Below are 13,592 nucleotides of genomic sequence, written 5' to 3'. Positions count from 1 at the left end.
GAGAGCAACCGAACTTTTCTAAAAACACAGATGAGTACCAACGACAAAGAGCACGAACGCTCACTCGTGCGGCAATCGCCGTCGTCGTCTTCTCGGACCCGCAGAGTCGCAGGGAACGCAGGCAGGCTCAAGCAACTACGAACACGTGACGCTGCGTTGAGAATAAAAGCAACAAAACTAAAAAGCAACTGCTTCGCTTCTCGCCTCACCACCACTCCCCCCTCACCTCCCCTTTCTCCCTGTTTTGCAGCGTACACACTTGTCTGTCCGCCCTTGTTCTGAGTTGGGCCTTGCTCCTTCCACGGTCAAGCTCGCGTAGGAGTCAAAAGACGGGACGGGTGTCGAGGGGGGGGGGAGGTGAAGGGGGGAGGCACCGCTTTTTGTAAGAAGATAAGATGCTCCCAACTTTCGACGATTCCCCACCTCCTCCGTGGAAAAACGGGGGGTCCTTTTGTGGTAGCTCTTGAAAGGACATCGGTCGGGAAGTAGAAACACAGCCGCACCCAGCTTGAAACCGGTTACCATCATAAAAAAAAGAAGAAACAAGCGGCAAAGTTTTTTTTGCTTGAGCTGCAGGGACGAAATGTTGTAAAGTCATGCGAGAGAGACTAACGTCTTCCGTGCGGGTGATTGCGCAGGGTATATTTAAGCCATGCGGTTTCAGATAGCATAAATCCCGAAGTTACCCTCCTTTTACACTCTTTTTTTAGAGTGTGTGGCACTAGACAGGAAATGACCAAAAAAAAAGGTTTCGTTCTAACATGTTTGCTGTCGAGAAGCGTAGATAGCGTAAACCTCTCACGGACGAGCAGACGTACCACATACGGGTGGACCGGCGGTAGGTGGCACCACTTGTTCCGGAGCAGTGGCGCCTCCATACCAGTGCACTAGGCGCATAAGGTTGGGAGCTATTCATTTGCCTCTTCCGCTTTAACCGGCGTCGTATTAACCACCGGAACAGCCGCTCTACGCGCGACGTGGCGAGGGCGTCCTGATCTTTGGTCGGGACGGTGCTCGTTGTTTCGTTGAAAGCTCATTTCCGTGTTTTTTTTGTTTTGTTTTTTCAAAGTTAGCGAACAGTGTCTTTTGTCAGTTGACGGCCGTGTTTAGGCTCGGCAGCAGATTGCGGGAAGAAAGCGTCCTCCGTGGTCGAGTGTGAATAGCCCAGATGTCCGATGCAGGGAGAGGGAAAGGCAACATTCGTGCTTCGCGGCTTTCTTTGAAGAGTTAAAGGGCAGCTGCATCACTTTAAAAAAAAAATGAGTTCGGAATACAGATATATAGTTTAGCTCACCAAGTTTACACTGTATAAGAGCACACATGAAACAGAAAGGTTGTGATTGCTGTGGAAAACCACACTAAGCAACAGTATGCCAGCATGCCAATCACGGTGCAACACATGCATTATGATAAGGTATTTAGGAGGAGTATGTCACTCTATGAAGCTACAGACACAAAGCAGAACATGTCAAGTAGGCAAAACAAGCAAAGGCAATGGAGCCAGTGCAAAGCCTTGAGAATGATGGGAACCTTTCTGCAACCAAACCGCAAGTCTACAAGCTGTGGCAAATGAACAGCGAGTAAACATTTTTATAATTGTGGCAGTTTACAAGTTCCAAGTGAGTCTCTATGAATGGAGCTGGACATAAGGCGGTGGGTATTTTCGAAATGAATGAAACTGCATTCCAAAAGCAATTTTTTAAGCTAAGCAAATCCATCGGACATAACACAGAAGAGTTATTGTAGAAGACTTATGCCTGTTAGGGGAAAGGTTACCATGCCAGTACCGTTTTGGTGAAGAAAAGCTACACTGCAATTGTTTGTAGCTCCAGACTACTATCCAGCCCTTCTCGGGAGAAATTGGATCAACGCATTGCAGCTCGACCTAGGTGATGCCAGAGTTGTTGGCTCACTTAAGAGCATTGGTGAGCTCCTCACTCAATGCAAAAACGTATGACATATAGTCATACATTGCTAGCCTTGTTAGTCATGGACATAACTCAGCCAGACCGAGACCGAGACACTCCACACATTTCACTTCTTACTAGAAATCAGCATGAACATTAGCAAGTGCGTTTGCTGGAAGTCCCTTTATCAAATGGGGAAGCGGTGTACTGTTGTATGCTGTTTTCATTTGAACAAAATTCAAGAATTCAAGTAACAAAATTGTTGACATCAACCTCACCATAGTGGTTCAGTGGTTACGGTGCTCAACTGCTGAACACAAGGATGAGAGACCGAATTCCAGGCACGTCAGCAACTTTCAAGACGTCTTTGTATTCTGCAATGTCAGTGGATGTTAAAAAACACCAGGAAGTCAAAATTTCCCTACCCACCACTATGGCCTTTCTCATAGCCTGAGTTGCTTTAGAACACTGAACCCTATAACCAAACTACTGACATAACCAACCTAGGCCATGCTACGGCTTTCACATCTGGAAAAAACATAACACACTTGTAGCCATACTGTAAAACCTATTCCAAATCCTATGCAGTGACTGGAATGAACAGCATTTAAATGTTGATGTTGATGTTATGTTTGCCTCTTGTTCGCACAACTTTCAGGATGATGCACAGCCGACCAAACTATTACAACTGACTGAATCTTGTCTTCTTTTGCCGCACAGCCTCATCCTTTGACACCATAGGGTACTGGCTGCTTAGTGGTGGTGGTTCTTTCACACAGAGGATCGTTCTTGTGTGTGGTTTCTTCTCCACCTCAGCCATGACTACTTTCAACAGCCTACTCACGTATCCTGCGAAAGTATTTCAGATGGCATTGATAATTCAGTAACAAATAGAGTACACTCAATCATACCATGGGTGGGCTGCTCCTTCACAGGACGAGCTGTTGCTTTGCCTGCTGTGGCCTTTAGGTACCTCAAGCTCCACCTCTCTGCCATCCTGTGTACATGCCTGGCTTCTTCCACTATTTTCATTGTAGTGGAGTGCTGCTAACTGGGTTCTGGAAGTCACATATGGTCAGTACAGTTATACACAATGTCATAATCCTTTTGTGCTATGCAGGGCAGTACAAAAGAACCAAATATAAGAGACTGCCAATCTGCATGAGCTGACAACAGGTGACAAGCTTTTGTTTCCCAATAATTGCACGGGATTTTCAGCAATATGAGCAGGACTAGAGAAATGTATGAATAGTAGATTTAACAGCACTAGCTAGTAATGAGCATAATATCCTACAGACTAAGCAATGTGAACACAGCATGCAAAGTAACAGTGCTTACCAAAAGAGGGGAACCGATGATACCAGAAGGAGCATAGGTGATTTTTTTTTGTGCATGCACTGGTCACATAGTAAAGCTAAGAAACCATGCTGTTGCGAAATACGGCTAGACTCTGTCAAGGTTAAAAATGGGTTTTTTATTTGGATTATGTGACTCAAATGAAGTAAAGGCTCCAGGCCATTGAAAGTTACAGACTGGCTCCCAAAGTGGCTGCTCTGTACCACTGCATAAGGAAGAATTCTTATTTTTCACCAAACCTGCAGCCCTTACTTTGCAACAATACAAGTCCAGCTCTTGGTTTTGTTTAAAGTTGCACCTAAAGCAGGAAGGCCTGCAAAAAGAGGCTGTGGCCTAGCATCCACTTCCCATACACTTCATGAAATATGTGGTGCCATGGCAGCAAAAATGATGAACTTGGCACATGCAAATGCAAAAAAGCAATGGTGATATGGTTGCTTGCTTGGTTATCAAGTATTTAATCACTGTGCATATGCAGCAGAATGAGATAAGAATAGAATAGATATGAGGTTGTCTATGTGTAGCCATTTCATCCACCCTTGCTTTACATATAGAATTGAATAAAAAAAATTAAACAGCACTGCAGAATCTGCATTGGAGTAATGCGAAAGCAGGGATGCTGCTGTTGGTTGCTCCTGGTTGCTTAATTCACTTCTTGTTCACCCATTTTACTCTTTGGTACTTTCAAATTGTGCACCAATCCCTCCCTATGCCCTTTTTCGGCTGTACTTCTGGTTGCGTGACGTCACAACCTCTGCGTCATAATAATTTACTTCTTGTTTACCCATTTTAGTTTTGGTATTTTCAAATAGCATGCCAATCCCTTCCTATGCCCTTTTCTGGCTCGACTTCAGGTTGCGTGACGTCATATCCTTGACGTCACCTTAATTGACTGGTTTAATTAAGGATTTAGTATTTAATACATCTTGACATCACCTTAATTGACTGACTAAATCTTTCATTTCTTTCTTTCTTTCTTTGCCTTTGACGAGGGTATCAGAAATACAGGACCCACTGACGTGCGGCACTGCATGTGGGTCGGTCTGCGCAAGGAGTGTACAGCGCAACGACGCATTCCATCAGTTGTGGTTACACGCCAGTAAGCAACTGATCACAGCTGAGGTTGTGTATTGGTATATGTTTGCATCCTACAGCGAACCTGTGCGATGGAGAGTTGTGGATGCCATTTTCTTGATTTAGCATAAAACACGCATATATTTTTACTGATTGAATGGGGTGCTAAGGCAAGGTTACAGCGTAAGTACCCTAAATTTTGGTTAGCTGAATTAGTTATATGGCGAACTTGTTGCGACCAGGTTAAATTGTTGCTCAAGTGGATGCCGAGTTTAATAACTATTTTAGTATTTGATACATTCAAATGTGGTGCCAAGCCATTGGCTAATGAGACAATTTTTGCCTTTACTTTTACGTTTTTCCTCTAATTATTTACCTAGTTATCTTATTGGCCTAATTATTTTTTCAGACACAACATTACGTCACCCTCTATCAATTGACACCACTCATTAAACTCTACCACTTCTCAATTACTCACAACTGCGGCGGACACGATTTTGCGGACGCGGTCTGCGAACAGAAATCTGTGAACGTAGCGAAGTAATGTATTCGCATTAATAATGGTTTCTTAATTTCCTACGTGTGGGATACAGAAAGCAGCATGCTTACCTTGCCTTCATGCCCAAGTAAGAGTACTGGCAGAACTTTGGAGCAAAGTGGGGCAGCAGCCCATGAAACGTTTCAAGCCCATACGTCTGGTGACCTGTTGACAGCTTAGGCATGTCTGCTAGCAAGTATCTGGAGGTTGCAATAGCTTTCAGTGTTATGAATGCCTTGGATTCTGAAAAGGATGCCCAGAAACATGTTTAAAAGAACAGAAGGTACGAGTTATAGCAAAGACATAAAAAACAAGAGTTGCAGAAAATGACTGTAGAACACCTTAAAAGAAATTTTGCTAGTGTGGCTTCCCATAGCAAATCTGTTCACTGAAATTGAGCTTGATCAGGACAAACATGACAATGCCTGAAAAGCATGTTAAATTTTGTGACAAATGTCATTTACTGTTCACACCGTCTGTTTTGCTTCTACAGTGAGTTACTGGTTAAACCTTTTCATTGAAGTGCTCATATTGTGCTGCATCATGCATGAGCAATATTACTCATGCAAAGCAAAAACAAGTTTGCTTTTAACAATGCCTATTCAGGAAGCACATTGAGCTTATACTGACGAAGACCCAGACAAAACTGGTTGAAACAACCACCACTGATTCACTGAGCATTACAACAGAAATTTTTCTTAACTTGTGCAAACCACAAGACATGCTAGATGACTGTGAGCAGAGCCTCTTCAGCGGTGTCCCCATTAGTAAACTGCATATTACAACAGCAATAAACACTGCCTACTGTTGGCTTCTGCATAAAATATAAGGAGAGCTCTAGTAATCACTGCTTGCTGAGACAGCTGCAAGTCTATTGTTGCCTTTATTGTGATCGCCACAAGCTTGTTTTAGAAATGAAACATTGAGGCCTGATAAAAAATCAATACAATAAAGCTGCGTCAGCCCTTAGACTGCATGTTTACTGCTCACTGAATGCACTGAAGCCTTTTCAAGATAACTACCAATTTACAGCACTATTCCAGTAAATACTGCTTTGAATCGGCACATATGTGTGTGTCTAGGACCATGCACGTCAGCTGTGCAAGGCGTATGGTTCGTGGACTGAGAGGCAAACATGAACGTGACAAAGACAACATAACAAAGAAAATGTGAAAAGACGCATTCTATGTTCATGTACTGCAAAATTAAACTTCACAAATAAGTATTCAGCCAGTGTGTGGGGCCTCATAAAATTAAAATACTGCCTACACTCCTCAGCTTTTAGGACATAAAAAGCAAATACTGAAAGTACTTCCCGCTCTCTTTTCATCTACCAAATTGCATTAGCACTAAACTCTCAGGTATGATGGTTTGGTCCCAAGTGACTCAGGCTATAAGAGATGACATAGTGAAGGGCTTGTGAAATTTCGTCCACACGGGGTTCTTTAACATGCACTGAGATCGTACAGCACATAACATATAGGCATCTTGCTTTTTACCTTCAACGAAAAGTGGCCACAACAGCCAGGATTTGATCCTGCTTCCTTGGGTTCAGAAGTCAAGCACCATAACCACTAAGACCCCGCAGCATGCACCTCATGTATGAGATGTATTACTATAAATGGTTGGTTGGCGCAATGTGCATGTGAAGAAATGATGAAAAATTAAAAAAATATTCTGATGTTGCACTGCTTATGTGTGCAGTACAATGGCAACAATAACTCGAATATCTGCCAGTTAAAGTACCACATACCTTCCTTGAGCCATTGCCGGGGTTCAATTTCTCCATGCAGGCATACAGGAAAGAGGGCACAGTCGTGGACATGAACGTCTGGACAGTGATTTAGCAGTGATGTCCACTTGGGCACAATCATCTCCTTGCATCCATGGCTTGACGCCGCTGCCCAATACAGGTGGTTTTCAACTGCTTTAGCCCGAAACCCAAGCTCCTTGCAGCCACTCTGCTTTACAGCAGCAACTATCTTCTTTGTCACACCTGGAAGCATGTTTTACAAAAAAAGGTGAATACAGAGTCATCAAAATACAACATGTAAGTTGGTACTATGATCAAGAAATCTGCTTTGCAGTACCTTTTGCCACATGCCAGACATCAAACTCGTGGGTTATGCTTGGCTTGTCCCTTTTCAGAAATGCCTTTACTTGGGTGTGTCGGTCCGTCACCAATACTTCAATGGACAATCCATGCTCCTCCACAAATGTGAGGCCACGTTTCAGCCCCTCCAGCTCCATATGGCAGCTGCCACCAACCTCATTGGACTGCAATATTTAGAATTCAAAATTTCAAATTAACATGAAACTAGACCAAGCAGCAAGCATCCAAGGTGCAACCTCAGTAGTTCTTGCTACTGTAAAACTGTTCATAAAATATTAGTAGGTAGTACCAAGTTTTCAGACCAAGAAGGATGTTTAGAACAAACCAGGACAAGTTCGAAATGCAGGACCTTGTTCTTTTCTAAATCGAGCAAAGTGTATGTTCCAAACTTTGCGCTATAACCGGGCGAATCGGCCCGCCTATCTCCGGCAAGCTTCACTTCCCTGCCCGAGGCATCCTCCAAGAGCTGTTTTTGCTCTTCTTTCCAAACCTGTAGGAAATTTTACATCACTAAGCATCTCATCTGCAATAAATGGCTGAATGAAAAACTAAATTCAGAAAGCTTACTGTGTCAATGGCAGGCCAGAGGTAATCATGCTGAAGCTTGAAGAATGTTCTTGGCCTAATCACTTGTATTCCAATTGAAGCCAGCATTTTCAATGTAGCTGTGGGGTTGTTACCAGCAAATAAAACAGCTGCAATAAGCTTCACATTTAGGACAGGCTGCTGGTTGATGACTTCTTGATTGCTCCAGTAATATGTATGGCCTGCTGGGCATTCTGCGTACACCTCCAGCAATGTGCCTGTGCATTTTAAAGTGCAGTTGCATGTTGCAAGGCAGGTGTGGCAGGTGTGAAACAGTACTTTTAGCTTCTTCGCCTCAACTAAGCAGACTGTGCTTTCTTCGGGTTCAGTGGGAGCATCTAAAACATTAGCTCGGTCGTCATGGCTGAAACAAGTAGCACAAATTTTGTGATGAACAGAAAAATAAAGACATGAAACACTCACTGTATAAATTAATTTGTCTTGTGCAATGTCACCGGATATCACAAACACCCAAGTATGATGCAGCAAGCATAGTGTCATAACACATACCTGAACTCTGTTGAAGGACTGTAGTCTTCATCTTGGTCATCAACCTCATTTTCACTGAAGTTGTCCACAGTGTCCTCCTCAAAATCAACCGGGGCCACCTTGACCTGTGCAGTGGTAGCCAACATGCTGCTCCCAACCTGGATACCTGGAACAAGCATTTTGTATGTGGTCTGCACTCAGAGCAACTTCAAAACCTGAAAAAGTGTTTCCTTTTCATTCGGATACACCACAGCCACAATGCACTCACACTCTTTCTCTGCTTAACCTATGTAATACACGTTAATTGGAATCGTGAGTGCATCTGGGTTACTAGAAACCACACTTCACCTTGGATGTGTGTGTGTGTGTGTGGGGGGGGGGGGGGTGAACAATAATTTGCTGCGAAACTAGAGAAAAATACCAGTAGAAGTCATCCGAGGTCTTGTCTGCAGGCTCTTCGACAGCATAGTTGTATCTTTTTCGGTCTGTGAACCTTGACAAGCTGTTGCTGGACGCACCACCACTTGACAGCATTTATCTACCGACTCAAAGCAGTTGATATATGCTTGCTCAGCTGCTATGATATGTGGATGTGGCATATCCAGATGCGGCAGGTGCAAATGAGGCTGATGTGAATTTGCGATATCCGAAGGCGGCATATCTGAGGGTGGCTCTGCCGAAGGCTGCTCACTCGAAGGCAGCTCATTTGAAGGCGGCTCACTTGAAGACGGCAGTGCCAAGTCCGACGAAGGTTGTGAGCCTGCTGGGCATTCCGAATTTCCCAGGAGCTCTCCAAGAACCTGAAAATAAAAAAATGGCCATAAGATATAAACATGACATAAGAAACTTAATTTAACAAAGCAGAGGCGAGTTTAGGATGTGCGTTCTCCTTTATGACATAGGTTCCTGACTTCCATTTAAAAAAGTTCATGCTTGGCATGTGCAAGCAGAATCAGATCGCCAAGTGCAAAACGTATAGAGGTCCAAAACTGCTCGTTTTTCTGAACAAAACTTTTCATGAGCAAATAAGGGCTGCCTTTCCGTTCGTCGATTCAGCAGTGTGATGACTCTTTCCGCATCGCACCGATAGCCTAATCATGATTAGCCAATATGCTCACACACTGCAGCGTTGTGGCCATTGGCTGAGCACACCTGCTGCAATCGTTTAGAAATTAAGTTCACTGTGCCAAAATTTCAACAGCTCTTGCCCAATATTTTTACTGTGACACCTTACTGTATTTCTGTATTGTCTCATGGTTGTCCTTTTGTGCTGTGTCACATTTTATCTGATGCTTGCATTTGCTCATAGCGAGTGACCTCATGCACCTACAGTTATATACCGCTGCTTTTTTTTTTACTTCTCTATCCACCTTGCCAAGATCATGGAAACAAGAACGCAGTGTAATGAATAAATAAACAAATTAGAACATAAGTGTGCCAGCCGGCAATGCACTTTCATGAATTAGGCAGGCTGGCTGGCTGTCGCGCGACTGACATTTGAAGCACATAATGGTTTTCACAACAAATTCTTGCGCTCAAGCGCTGTAGCGTGCATATGAAACAAAAAAGCCACGAACGCCGAGTCTCCCATATAGTATATGCACTAGCCTTCATTCTAATCATCCCGGAGCACACCGTCAATTCCTCTCCAGCGCATATAGATAGGCGCGCTCCCGTCTGTACGCCGAGCATGCCACCAAATGCACCGTGAGGCGAAGGAGTGTCGGGCAGGTGAAGGCGCAGGTAAAAAAAAATGATGCATGTAGTTAGCCCTGTGACAGCCAACTCAATTTCAAAAGAAAAGTAAAACATTAGTGCACTGAAATCCGGCGAGCCTGGCGGCCGAGCAAGCCAGTGGAGCGGGCCTTGCACGAGAAATACGAGTCACTACAAGCCCCGATTGCACAAACAAAAAGGAGCTAAAAGGAGCGCCCTAAGTGCCGTGGACGAGTAGAGAGGGAAAAAGAATACAGGATCACCTTGAGAGAGATATATAACGCGCCCTCCGACGCGCGCGGCTAGCACGGTCTTTCGCGTTCTCCCGGTTCAAGTTACGAAGCACGAAACAGCATATACATGTTTTTTCTTCAAATAGTTGTCTGTTCGCATGTATATTTACAATTTTTTTGTGTATTTCGCGCTGTGATCGCAATTTTGCCATAATGATGGTAAAGTTTTAGCCAAGACTATCCGACGAGGATCGGCTAGAGCCACTTTCTGGCGCTGCTTCTTTGTCGTTTTGCATGGTGTATCGTGGCTGGGTGTTCGCCGCAAGCTAATGTTACAGTGCCTTCCCGCAATCTATTCCGGTCCACTTGCCATTTAGTGTTTGATTGCAGCGGTGCGCTTTTTCGAAGAGCCTTTTTGCTCAGTGACTCGTGCAAACATCGGTATGTCTTTGAGCCGTTTGGGAAATCAGCGTGATGAGCTATGCCTTATTCTTGCTCAAAAGCATGCTTTGCTTTCTGCCAAAAGAAGCGAGTTACATGTTTTAAATATAAAGCGATCCGCAATCAGAAAGAAGAGGCAAGCGGCGGAGAAGCGATGCCGCTTTCTCATGATGTGCGCATTAAGAATGTGCACGAAGGAGCCACGACTGTGGACACTACCTCGACCTCCGTCCTGGTACGACACCACAGTACCAATGCTGTCTGACCAAGACTTCAAAGCGAACATTCGGGTTACGCGGGAGACGTTCGCCTATATCCTGAGCTCATGTGGACGGCTTCAGCGCATAGACACGAACATGAGGAGAGCCATCCCACTGGACAAACGGGTTGCGTTGTCTCTCTACAGACTCGCAAGTTCCGGAGAGGAAAGATCAATAGCGAACTTGTTTGGAGTGAGCCGCGCATCGGTGAATATTATCTTTCGCGAGTTCTGTGACATTGTTGTGGACGAACTGGAGCCAATAGTAGTGAAGATGCCCTCAAGAGATGGCATCGACGAACATGTGCGGCAATTTTCAGCCGTGACTGGTTTTCCGCAAGGCTTCGGTGCTCTCAATGGATGTCACATCAAAGTGTCACCCCCGAAAGAAAACGCACAAGATTATTTTAACTATAAGGGGTGGTGTAGCATTATATTGCTCGCAGTGGTTGACCACACGTACAGGTTTATGTACACAAACGTAGGATCACCTGGCAGAAACCACGATTCCGAAGTGTACAAACGCACAGTGCTGCCTCATCTAGCAAGCACAGGTTTTTTCTCTGTGTCGCAAAAGTTGATTGAGGGAGAGAGTATTAGTGCAGTTTTGCTATGTGACCAAGCCTTCCCCCTCGAGCCCCATCTCATGAAGCCATATCCCCATCGGCACACTGGGGATGAGGTTGTGAGCACATTCAACTACTCCCTCTCAAAAGCAAGGAGAGTGGTAGAAAACGCCTTCGGGAGATTGAAGGCGCGATTCAGGATCTTGAAAGGTCTTGAATGCGACATTGGTAATGCCAATCGCATTGTGCGAACATGCTGCACTATTCATAACATTTGTGAACAGATGAGAGATGAATGCGACTCCCACTGGGCTGAAGAAGGTGGGCATCGACTTCCTCAACCTGTCTGCTCCAGCAGTGCAACAAGTTTGTCTGCAGAAAGAGTGCGGCGTGCTTTGGCGAGGCACCTCCACACCACGAATGTGTAAGTTTCACTGCTGCTTTTGTAATCTGTTAAGACCAAACAAAATTTCAGTAATGAGGGGTGATTGCAGGCCTTTTTGCCAACAGCCTTGGCTTTATGTGGCAGCATTGTAACAGCATGAGAGTCACATATATCTGCTGAAAAAGTGTGTACGTTTGGGTGCACAAAGAAGACATGTTCAAGCCTTTACATTTTATTTGTTGTTCCTTTCACAGTAACGCGATATAACTTTTACGAGCTCACGTTGAATATCATTGGCCTCCTTCTGGAGGCGATTTGCCCTTCTGGCAATTCTCAGCTCCTGCTGCGAGAACTGGGCTGCTCTTTCAGTTTCGGCCTCGTAGGCATTCATCATCCTGTCCAGTGTTGCTGTGTTGCGCCGAACCCTCCGGTGCCGGGTCGCCTGTTTTCCATTTCAGCCGGGCTCCCACTTTGTGATGCAGTATACGATGGGCCAGCTGTATCGCCGGGCAGGTCGCCCAGGCCCAGCGCAGTTGAGTCTTCATCATTTGGTGCTGAGGCCAACACCTGTGCGCCGGCTGCCATCTCCGTGACCACCTCCAACTAAAAGAAGAGAATGGTTTCATAATCAACCAAAGTGAACTTGCTTGTATGTGCTTTATATTGCCATTTATGTTAACTTGTTTCATAGCCTAAAAATGGCACTTGCAGAGACCTGTACCTTTTTCAATACATCATTCGCATCTAATACTTCTTTTGCACTCTGCTATATTTACTACATGGTGAACGATTAAATAATTTGCAGACAAATTTCTCTCTTCATGGTACTGCCATACATAATATGATATTAAACAGAAAGCCCACAAGACTGAACCATGCAATATATCAGTCTGCTCTCTCTCTCTCTTTTTTTTTTTTTTTTGCTGTTTCCAATTTGTAGTGCACACATGATATTACATACATAATAAATAAGTACAAAAGGAGTTCCCATAGTGAAAAATACTCTGCTGGAATCTCCTGAACTAGTTAGAAGGAGGTATGAAAGGCAGCAGCGGTAACATCAAATGTAAAAAGTAAAACTACAGTATGTTCTAACAAATATAACTCGAGAGGAAAGGGAGAAAAAAAATGTATGCTTAAATTATAGAATACCCACACAGAAGTGACCGTAGACAGAACGACAAGTATCATAGCAAAACAATATAAGCAAGAACAGCAGCATAGTGTTAAGTAATACAAAAGAATACAAGTATGCATTATTCAAATATTTACTACAAACAAGTGAACATGTACAAAAACTAAGTTTTACTCTTACTTCAGTGAGCACTTTTGTAGTATTAAGGTTCATTTGATTCAAAATCACTTTACAATAATGACTTGAGTGAAAGCATTGCAACTCGCACACACCTCGTAACTTTCCTCCAGGAGGCTCCTGTCATTGCAAGGCAATGATCCTAAAAATCTATGCAGGCTATGAAAATATGGCCATTGGATGGCCGCAGAGCCAGTAGCACATCTGCTGTGCTTTCTGTAAATAAGAGAAGCGTCAACAACAGCTATTGCCTTGTAAATGCAGCAACACAATTTGTTCCCATTCAAGGCAAACAATGTAGTAATTGAGAAAAAAATTAAAATGAACAGTCACTCACTGATACAAAAAGCATTCCAGATATCAATGTGAACACAGAACCAGGAATTTGTAACACTGGCAAATTCATCTGTTTCTCTAGTGTCACTCTACCTATGTTTTCCACATTTTGGATGTACTCTACTTTTTGAAAAGCCATCTTAACAATCCCTCTGATTCTACCTGGCACTTCTCTTTGTTGTGGCTTTCCTTCCCCACACCCCACATTTAAGAATAACTTGAAGATGTATTTGTTGAAGTGCTGATTTTTTTATGCGTTTCACCTGCGTTATTACTTTTGCG

At 43.9% G+C, this 13,592-nt stretch overlaps 1 pseudogene; it reads right to left on the bottom strand.

Moving 5' to 3' along the window:
* Positions 1 to 2,547: 2,547 nt before the first annotated feature.
* LOC146183678 (uncharacterized) lies at positions 2,548 to 12,056 on the bottom strand (annotated as a pseudogene).
* Between the last annotated feature and the right edge of the window lie 1,536 nt (positions 12,057 to 13,592).

The sequence above is a fragment of the Amblyomma maculatum genome, chromosome 7 (genome assembly GCF_055883805.1).
Source record: "Amblyomma maculatum isolate TAMU_Amacu chromosome 7, ASM5588380v1, whole genome shotgun sequence".
NCBI classification, from domain to species: domain Eukaryota; kingdom Metazoa; phylum Arthropoda; class Arachnida; order Ixodida; family Ixodidae; genus Amblyomma; species Amblyomma maculatum.
Note: the sequence above shows the minus strand (reverse complement) of the source record. Positions and strands in the feature narration are given on the sequence as shown.